The sequence below is a fragment of the Lipophrys pholis genome (assembly GCF_963383615.2).
Source record: "Lipophrys pholis genome assembly, chromosome: 13".
Lineage (NCBI taxonomy): Eukaryota > Metazoa > Chordata > Actinopteri > Blenniiformes > Blenniidae > Lipophrys > Lipophrys pholis.
The window spans coordinates 13,109,017-13,119,384 of NC_137632.1; the positions used below are offsets into that span (position 1 = coordinate 13,109,017).

Here is a 10,368-nt window from a genome sequence, read left to right on the forward strand (position 1 = left end):
CTCCGAGCTGTGGTCCTGAATCCTGAGCGAGAAGAGGACAGGCAAACATGTTTATCGGTCTTCATCTGTTAAAAGATCTCCATCATCTTTTATTAAAGAAGCTGCTCTTTCAATTTCAATATTTGAATAATATTTAAATAGGCGGAAATCTGCAAGCACAGAAGAGAATATATGATAAAGTTATCTCGCGTGGCATCATAGTTTTCAATCTCTGAAGCAAATCAAGAGCATCTCTCGTGTCGTTTTCAATCACAATTTCTTCTAACAGATGTCTCACTAGTCAGCTTGCTTGTTCGTTTTTGTAGAGAGGCAGAACGTTTCTTACTATTACTGAATATAAAATATCACTAAACCAACGTTGCCTTCTGGATAACAAAACCACTGACCTTTTCTCACCTCTGAGGGAGACCAGCTCTTGTATAAGTCATAGTTATAGAAACTACAAGGCACTCAGTACCTGAAGCAAAAATGCATCATTTACAATGAACAATTTGATAGAAGAAATTGTATCTCTTAGGCCAAAGCTTAAAAAATACATCGTTTTTCCTCGAGCTCTGCACAGGAAGAAAAAGTACAGCAGAATACTGAAAGGACCGATCCAACGCTTTAGTCTTTTGACTAAACTGTTTCTCTTTAACTAAAGTTGCATCCAGAAGGTCTTTTTTTTTTTTTTTTTTTTTTTCCTTCAAGCAGTTGCTACAGTGACGGCTCCTGTGCTCCAGGATACATAGATTCAGAGCAGTCATCAACTCGCACAACAAAGGACATCATTCTGCACGATGCAGGACCGAGGCACTTGTCATCCTCTAGAGCGGCGCCTGCAACATTTTTTGAAGTCACCAGCGAGGCTCCACTTCTGTAATTGCCTTGGGATTCGGAGAAATATCAATTCCAGGCCATGTATTGCTCTGTGAAAGGTGCCGGCAAAGTGTCACTTTTCCAGGCTGTCCTGTTGCTCTGTACCCCAGAGGAGGAGGAATAGCACAGGGATTACAGGCATTTCTTTATAGTTTCGGTGATAAGTGTCCCAGGATCAAATAGGAAGCTTTCAAGGGGACATCTCGGACTTATTCCGGTAATGGTGCAGGAGGGATTGCACTACAGTTCACTTCGTCGAGTTGACAGTGAAATCATTCAGCAGACACATTCACAAAGGAAATTAATCTATTGTTTATTACTATCAGGACCACTCCTCTCCTGACGGGCTCTGCTCTGTGCACTTGTGGCCAGCTTTTGTTTTGACTACTTGCTGCGCTGGCACACTTTGGGCCCTGGATGATGAAGCTATAAATATGGATAAAGCAAAGCAGGAGCTCCCTTTAGAAAATAATGAATGTTTTTAGGATGTTTGAAGAACAAATTACTCTTGAGTTTAGATGAAAAATCTACCATATCTTTCTCAATTTGAGCTGTGAGAGCGAGCCAGACCTCTAAAACCGAATCAATTCGTTTTAATCTACTCCCTCAAATACGCTATAAAGTGTGTAAACTAGTGGAGTGCTGCACCACAACATTTATTTGACTATAAAACGTCTTTATATTGTTTTTTTTCTTTTTTGCGGCTGTTCTTTAAATCGTGTCTGCGTTATGCACGACGCATTGTCACACTTTGTCACAACTTGTTTGTGAGTTCACTGCCAATCGGCTAATGTAAAATCCTTTTTGCAGATGCTGCTTGAAGGACACACACGGTCGGAGCACCTGAGACGGTCACACCTTATCTGTCAGCGTGTTCTCTTCATACATGACTACAGTATCTTACGATATCTTGTTGCACGGTGACGAGATGAGAGTGACGGCAACAATAACTTGAAATAGCCGATCAGTATTACAGAGGCATATTTGAGCTGTAGGCTTGAAAATCAAATCAAGTTTCTTGATACAGTTACAGCTTTTCTCATTAGATGAGGTTTGAGCTGTTGCTGAAGTAAAATGTCCACCCGGCGTTATGCAACAGGTTGTTACACAAGCACAGTTTTGAGGCTGATTTAACAACACATAAAATATGTCTACATACTGATGTTTTTCCTCTCTGGCTCATGGCAATAACACAAAGTTGTGACCCTAAATTAGAGGTCACAGAAAAATGAATTTGTAATAACTAAGTGGGAGATATTAGGTTTATTTATTTATTTATTTATTTATTTATGTTGAAAGTTACGAAGCGCATTAATTAGGTGTATTTCGCACACATTCACACAATTTCCTCGACTAATCTTTCATAGTTGCTTCGTTTAGGGTTGAAAGGAGCCGGCGCTCACCACATCTGAACACGTCACAAGGCCACCACTGGATAGATGGACGCAATTAATCACGCATATTCCCAAACTCCGAGCTGGAGACAATTTAGAGCGGCGACTCAACCTAACCAGCAGTCCATCTTCCATCCACATCCCTTTTGGAAGATAGAAAGGGAAAATAAACTCAAAGATAAAAATCTCCACGACAACAAGATTCATTTCACTATAGATTAACGTCGTGTTGAAATAGCCAAGTACTTTATTGTTAAGAATCAATTGGGCCACACAGTGGTGGAAATTCTTGCTTGACAACAATAATATCCTTTTCTGTGTGAAATATGCATGTTTGCACTCCAAATTTTTTTTTAAAATAGCCAGTGAAGTGAGATTAAGACAGACTGTTGACTGTTTATCCAGTGTATGTCTGATGTAATGAGGCTGATCTCTTCCCCACATGGAGCTTGTCACATATGTAGTTCTGCTCAAAGTGAGAGGAGAGTGTCATCGGTGAGAGGTTAAATCAGTTCCTGCTGGCAGAAAATTAACACATTTATCCCATGCCTGAATAAATCACAGCTCCAGGTGACAGGTTGCCTTGATAGCTTTTTAACTGCACACACAACAATTTCTAAACATACAGTCCCTAATCTCAAACGGAACACAAGACAATGTCTTTGTGCAATTATGAACTCACTATTTCTCGTTCTACTGGTGAAACAGATCAGGTATCATTTATGTATGCGTATATGAAAATGGGACTTAAGACTGTTTGCAGTATTAGCTAAGTCTGCATAGTTTTCTGCATTGGTCTGATCCCCGCAGAGAGCAATTTGTTACCTTTCAAAGTACAAGTCAATTTTTGAGGCATTCACAGCTGGCAAAGGACAAGGAGAATAAATCAGATTTCAGCCAAGTTCAGAGACGGTTAAAGACTAGGGAGAGACTCAGCTGACTGAGACAGGCTGTCGGTCAGGGCACATATAAATTCAAAGATTACAACAAAGCCTAGTAATAGTAGACTACAGAGTACGTGACAGCAGGATGTCTACAGGAAATATCTATAAGCAAATTATAGGAGCCAAAACTAGCAGCAAAAAAATCATTACCATTGATAAGAAGAGTAGATTCCATCTACAAGGAGTATCACAATTAGTATTATTTGTCATATTATTATATAATTTATTTTGAAAGGCTGTAATCAGAAATATTTCAGGTAAATCAATGGGAACCTAATTGCAATCCATTTCTTCTCATCAATTCAGCTCTAATTCCTGTTTTAATAAACAGAAGAGGTACCGTATATGCATGGCAACATTTTATATGCAGCGAGAATACATATTTTGATGATTTATTCCCCACAACACTTTAAGAGTTTAGACTTGTCACACCTGTTAACAGCCAAATCATATCAAGTAATACTCTTTTTCAGAAAGAGGACAAACATGATACAGAATCAGAGCAAAGCCCACATACATGCACTTGCAATGTTTCCTATGCTCACTCCAATCTTCACTATGTGATATGATTTGTAGTGGTGCGAGGCATAGGTAGCGCCACTGCAGAAGCTGTTTTTGAAAACTGTACCACTTGGGGTTCATGGCGTCTGAGGAACTTTTCCATGGTCCTTTTTGTCACAGAAGTAAAACATGGTTTGGTCCCTGGGACACTGGGGAAATCAAGTCACGCCACAGTGGCCACAGTACAGACTCATTTCTCTAATAAGGTAATTCAAAAGCAGTCATGGGCTGCAACTTCTCCTCAATGCCTCAAAGTAACATTTCTGTCTTAGTCTGACAATTTCATATAGCTTATATATATATATAAATATTGTGTATGTTTTTATAATTAAATATTTTTGTCTGCATGTAAACTGCACTACAGCATAAAACAGTATTCAGGGTTAGTATCATATCGGAATGATTCGAAACGGCACAGCCCAGTGCAGAGAGACAGAAATGTCTGAAATTCCCATTTAAAATGTAAATCTCCTGTAGGTTTGGCAGGAGTACACAGCAGCCTCGGCACAAGGCAAAGGCCATTAGAGACTAAATGTAATCAACAGAAAATACACAGAATTGCCATTCAAATTGTGATGTTCCCAGTAGTTTGCACTTCATTCTCATAAATGAGAAAAAATCTCATTAATAACAAGGAGGAAAAAAATAAATAAACTGGAGACAGCTCCGGAGTGTTGTTAAAAGATTGAAAACAAAAAGTAATTACAGAAGGTGTGTAGGAGGTTCTGAATGATTAAAGCTGGGAACATATTGGGATGCAGCCGCACGCTAACTAGACACTAAAAGGGAGGAGAATGATATATGTAATAAAGTGGCCCCACGTCTAATAAAGGAAATGCAATTAAAGCAGAAAGAACTCAACCGTCAAAGGCCAATGAAAACCGTAAGGTTGTTTTTAGTTACAGAAGAGAATCCCGTTTTGACAGATTTATAAATTCAAGAAGCCATCTGTAGCATTGTGCTGCATGACATTTATTTCAGTTATGATACTATAGCTTTGTTAGAACATAAATGTACTATAAAAAGGATGGAAACAGTTGGAATGTAATGGGTATTATTTGAATTATGTAGATCATAGGAAATATGAGTCAATGCTCAGGCATCTAGACAATGTGGGTCATTTTTCTGTACAGAGAAGCAACAGGATCAAATAAATAATAAAATGTTATTACTTGAAAGGAGGTTCAAGTGTAATTGGAAGTGGAACAGAGGCTGTAATCGCCTGGGGTTTTTTTAAAAATGAAAAAAAAAAGAAAAAAAAAGCAGGCGATATAACAGTTATTAGAGCCAACTGATAATTTGAGGGAAAAGAGGAGTAATTGTGACTTCTGGATGAGCCTTGGAAAAGGAGCTCATCAGATGATCCTCTCTGCCAAAAGTAAAATGCTTGTCGTGAACAATACTCATAGATTCAGTTTAATCATCGAAACAAAATACAAACCAGCACTATGGTATATTTCTGTGTTTGCTGTGTGTGAGGATCAGGGGGCCAAACATCAACACAGCGTCCTGAACTCACTCTCTCTTCCCCACAGGGGGACAATGTGCAGCCCATCGGCCCCGAATCGATAGATATCGTAAACTTTGCAGTTATGCACTGAGAGATCTCAAGGAACCTGAGGACTCCTGAGGTTTTTACGCGCCTCCATTGCTTTTACAGGTCTCACATTGTACGTGCACAAGCTCCGATTCATGTCTTCGTCCCTCACCCTCACCCTCCCCTCACCCCTTCTTCCTCTGCTCTGTATGTGTTCTCAGGTTGTTCTTGAAACGGCACTGAAGTCACCTTCCACCCAGCCTCCTCATCCTCTGCTCCTTATCAGTCTAACCTGGTGACCTCCTCTGTGTTCATCTGTGCTCCTACAGACTCATACAATTTAATTACCTGCACCAATCATCAAACATTTAATCCCAAACTGGCCTTGACAAAGAAGTCTATATTTGAATATCAGTTTTTATTCTTAGGATAATGCCAGTGTAATATAAAAGAAAAACCTCCAGTAGACCACCAAAGGGTCAAATATTGAGTGAAATCTCAAAACCTTCGGCACAAACTAATCAATAAATGTGATCTGATCTGCCAGCACAATGTATGATTAACCTAATACCACACAATAAAGTGTAAAACAGTGTTGCTGGAAGAAGTGATAAATCTTTGATTTGATAAGTCAACTGAACTTCTCCAGTTGTTCCTGAGCAAATTGCACAATGATCAGGAGGAACTCAACGCCACTCGTTCTTACAAAACAGCTTCATCTAAGCCAAGGATGCGTGAGGTGAGCGCTCTCCGAGTGATTTGGCTCGACTGTTCTGTAGCAGATTTATCTACATTTCGAGGGTGATTGCACTGTGATATTATTCAACTTTTACTGACATGCTAATAAACACTGTGGGACACTTTAATAAACCTGAAAATAAACTTGTTCTTGAATGACAGGAAGTTGTCCGGGCCCTGAAGCATCATTGCAGCCAAGGAATGTTGATGCTCACTCCACCGTGGGAACGATTGTATTAGTTTGTTCTTCAACCCCAGACATAATCTTGGATGTTGTTCTCGAGTAATTCAAATTATGTTGATTTAATCAATATCAAAGCTGAGTCCTTTCTTTCGATACTTCTTCTGTTAACTTCTTTGGAAAGTGATTGAATGTACCATTGCGTCCCGTAACTGAACACCAGACTTTTTCAAACTGTAAAATATTATTGTTAATGACTGTTGACATTTATGAGTAATAAAAAGCACAAGTCCTGCTGTACTAGATTTATGTTGTTGTTTTTTATCTGAAAATTTGTTTTAATATCTTAATGGTTACACTCATGGCTTGTTTTATCATTTTCGTTCATCTTTAGTACACCTACAATAAATTCCGCTCTTAAGTTTTTAATAACATGATTAATAGTCTTGCACTTTTACCTATTTCTTTTGGCCACCATTTTTCTCCAAATTTATAAAGAAAAAAATTATGTTGGGGAAAAAAAAAAAAGGCCTCTCCTCCCCCGAGCCTCAGATTTTAATCCCACCATTCACCCATTAATCTTATCTGCTGATGCATTATTATGACCGGCTCTAAACACATTAGAGCTGGATAACAGCTCAGCATGACCAAATAAAATCATGAAACCAGGCTGCAGTAAACAAAGGAGATTCTCACATACAACATGAGTCATAATATCTTAAAGGGAATAGCTACTATGAAGCCTTGAGTCATATTCTCCAGCTGCACATTAAAGAAAGGAATCAAAAGGATGCGATACCTTTACAACACCGGCATTTGATTATTCACATAAATCACAGTCACATCAATCGCATACCGGAGTATGCGGAGAGGAATATACTGCTGAAACAGCATGCTTGCTGCAGCTACCACACACCCTGTGGAGAGAGTTTACCTACAAGTGTTGCCGAAGTGCAAAGAGCCCTTCACCACCTACACAATAGCGTCAACACTCTTGCCTCAGCTTTCGAGCAGCCACGAAGTGAGAGAAAACACAACGTTTCAGAGTCAAACACCAAAACAACTTAGTCACTTACAGCATTGCACAGATGTCAGGAATTAAGTTTTAATTATTTCCGTGGCACAGAAAAATAACCATTGTTGTCAGCATGAATAATCACGGCTGCAAATGCCCCCGCCGTGGCTACGCGTCGCTCATCAAGTACATCGGTGCGTTTCCAGCAATTCATCCATACTCCTTGACCAAAACAGTTGCATCAACCTTGATTAATACCTACACCTCGGTTTTGCAGCAAATGCACAATGGAAAGTTATTCAGTGTTCACAGAGAAAATTGCCTACAATTTGCATTAAAAAAAAACCTCCAATTTCTTAAAGAAACGACATGACAGTCAGACAGAAGCTCTTATCATGAATTTAGGTAACAGACTCTGTGAAAAAGGTGGGATGGTACATATTGACCTTGACATAACTAGTATTTTCCAAAAGCATATAATATTAAAGGCTTTGCCAGCTTTTTCAGCATGCTTCAATGAAAATGCCAAAACAACAAGAGTTGTTTAACTTGTGTTTTATCACCCTAATTGCTTCTCGAGGACGTTAACTTCACTGTAAACTAAGTTCCTGCCTTGTGGCATTGAGCCAGTTTCAAATAGGTCAGAAAATGTTGTGCTTTTCTTTGGTTAAGGAGTGAGGCAAGCTTTGCTTCTACAGACGAGAGTGGAAACGGGCCCAAATCGGGTAGGAGATTTGAATTACGCCGTGCACATAATGACCTATCACCAGCAACCTCCAGCTTTTTGTACAAGTAAATACTCAGCTATTTTCTTGACTCGATGCAATGGCCATCAGAGCCATATATCGGCAGAATTCACAACTGTAATAATTTGCCAGGGATAAAGTCATGTTTACAAGGCAAACCTCATATATTTGCTTGACATGAAATTTAAGCAGTCAATAATTCAAACGAAATCCAATATATAATGCAATAACAGCCTTTGAACAAGTGCTGATTGTAAGTCCAGTGCAACATGAGAAGCAACACTGACTAAGCAAACATACAGTACTTTAAAGCAGGGATTAAGGCTTGAGACTCTCTAGACTAATTACACCTTGCAGAAGTGTGATTAGTGAGAGCTGTCACAGTAAGCAGGGCACAGACGCTGCATGAACTTATAAGTATGAACAGTAGTAGGAGCGCAAGCTCAACAGCAAAACCAACAAGCAAAAAAAAAAAAAAGAAGAAGCTTGCAGACAAACATGTGGACCACGACTGGATGTTCCAGACTGTATGCACAGATGGACATGTAATGAAAACCATGGTATGGCTGTAAGGGAGGGAGGGTTCGTGTTTGAGCCAGATAATGGTCTAAATTGTTCCTGGTAATGGCAGCAACAAATGCAGCTCCTGGTGAGAGTGCACATGCTACTGACTTTGAACTTTTGCACCTGTTTCATTCCCAATGTGCCATTCAGTAAATAACATTGACATTTTGGAGAAATAAGTGATGTCTCAATGTGAGACATATATATATATATATATATATATATATATATGATTTCATTAGGTTTATAATAAACTACTATATTTTTCATGATCTGTGTAATACAGAAATCCAAATATTGTTGAACTTGTAGCAGTAAATACACTGACATGTAGAAAATGATATGTCTCCATATTTAATATAATTGTGTCTAAAAAGCCATGTGTTCGCTCACTGACTGAGTATCCCTGTTAATATTTTGAAATGATCCACTTTATGCATCAAAATAAAATCTTCCCCATGTTTTCATCCATCAGTCAGATGAAAAAAAAAAAACAGGCTGTGTTTTGAATGCCAATACTTTGTAAGGGAATGAAAAGCGACTGCCACTTTGCGTTAGAGGGAATAAAGAGATGTGATTAAAGTTTGATCAGTTACACGGTAACTTGGCTCCCTGCACCTCCCGTCCTCATCCGCTCATCTCCCCAGTGGAGCGACGCATTTCTCACGGTGAGTGCAGAGGTGACGGTCCTGCGTGTGTGTGTGTGTGTGTGTGTGTGTGTGTGTGTGTGTGTGTGTGTGTGTGTGTGTGTGTGTGTGTGTGTGTGTGTGTGTGTGTGTGTGTGTGTGTGTGTGTGTGTGTGTGTGTGTGTGTGCTCTGCACCGTACAGCGCCACAATAGAGGAGTCCTCTGTGAACCTGCGGATGAGCTCACACTCAGTCGGGCACGGTGACGGATGCTGGGAGAGGACGGACGCATCCACTCACACTGCAGAAATTTCCCAAAAAGTAGAGCCAACCTCCGCTCTCCCGACTCGGCACCTACAACCGAAGCCCCTCTCGCCTCAAACAGCCAGCCCGGAGAAGAAAAGCCCCCCCCCCTGTGTGTGCTGCACCTACCCCTCTCAGTGTCTCCATCCTGTGACTCGTGGTCCTGATGGTGAGACGCCGCCGCCTCGCTCCAGCATCCTCACAGCACTGTTGTTCGACTCGGCGGGGGAAAACATCACGGTGGTGCAGCTGAGCTGACGTGCAGCCTGACGGGGGCGGAGGACCAATCAGAGAGGAGTCTGGAGGATCGTCCACCAATCAGCTTGGAGGAGGAAAGTGGAGGCTGCACGCTTTACGGGACTACACCTAACAAGGTAGGTTGAGGCTGTGGGAGAATTTCTTATCAACTCCTGTGCGCATGCTGAAAGTAATTCACTTCGCATTTAAAGAGTTAACTGATTATTATTATTTTTTTAATGATAAATAAATAAAATAAAATAATACAGAGTAATAATAATAACAGCATTTTGCATTGAGTTTTGTATTTTCCAACACATTTTAGTATACATTTTTGTTAGTATGCCAAATAAAATATATGCATGTCACAAGTGCATTGATTCAAGCTCCACTGTTCACATGAAAGCCTGCTGATTAGTTGCTAAACAGTGCAATAACTGACTGTTGTGTGTTGTTTGAGTATGTTTTTTTTATATACCTGAGTGTTTTTATGCATATTAGTGTTCTCTTTTAAACTTTCTACATCTTTCTATATATTTATACTGTGACACATGCACTTACAATTGTGTTGTTTCAAAGAATGGCAATAAAGAGTTCTGATGTAAAAAGAAAAAAAAGTATCCTTAGTTCACATTAACTCTTATAATCATGTTAAACTTGTTAG

At 39.7% G+C, this 10,368-nt stretch overlaps 1 protein-coding gene across 1 annotated transcript in view; it reads right to left on the bottom strand.

The window, feature by feature from the left end:
• The window catches only part of b3galt1b (UDP-Gal:betaGlcNAc beta 1,3-galactosyltransferase, polypeptide 1b), a 46,419-nt gene extending 36,743 nt beyond the window's left edge, over positions 1-9,676 (bottom strand). The window contains exon 1 of the mRNA XM_080477838.1: positions 9,597-9,676. The gene's annotated coding sequence lies outside the window, so the exon portion shown is untranslated. The remainder of the gene's footprint in view (positions 1-9,596) is intronic.
• Positions 9,677-10,368: the final 692 nt, after the last annotated feature.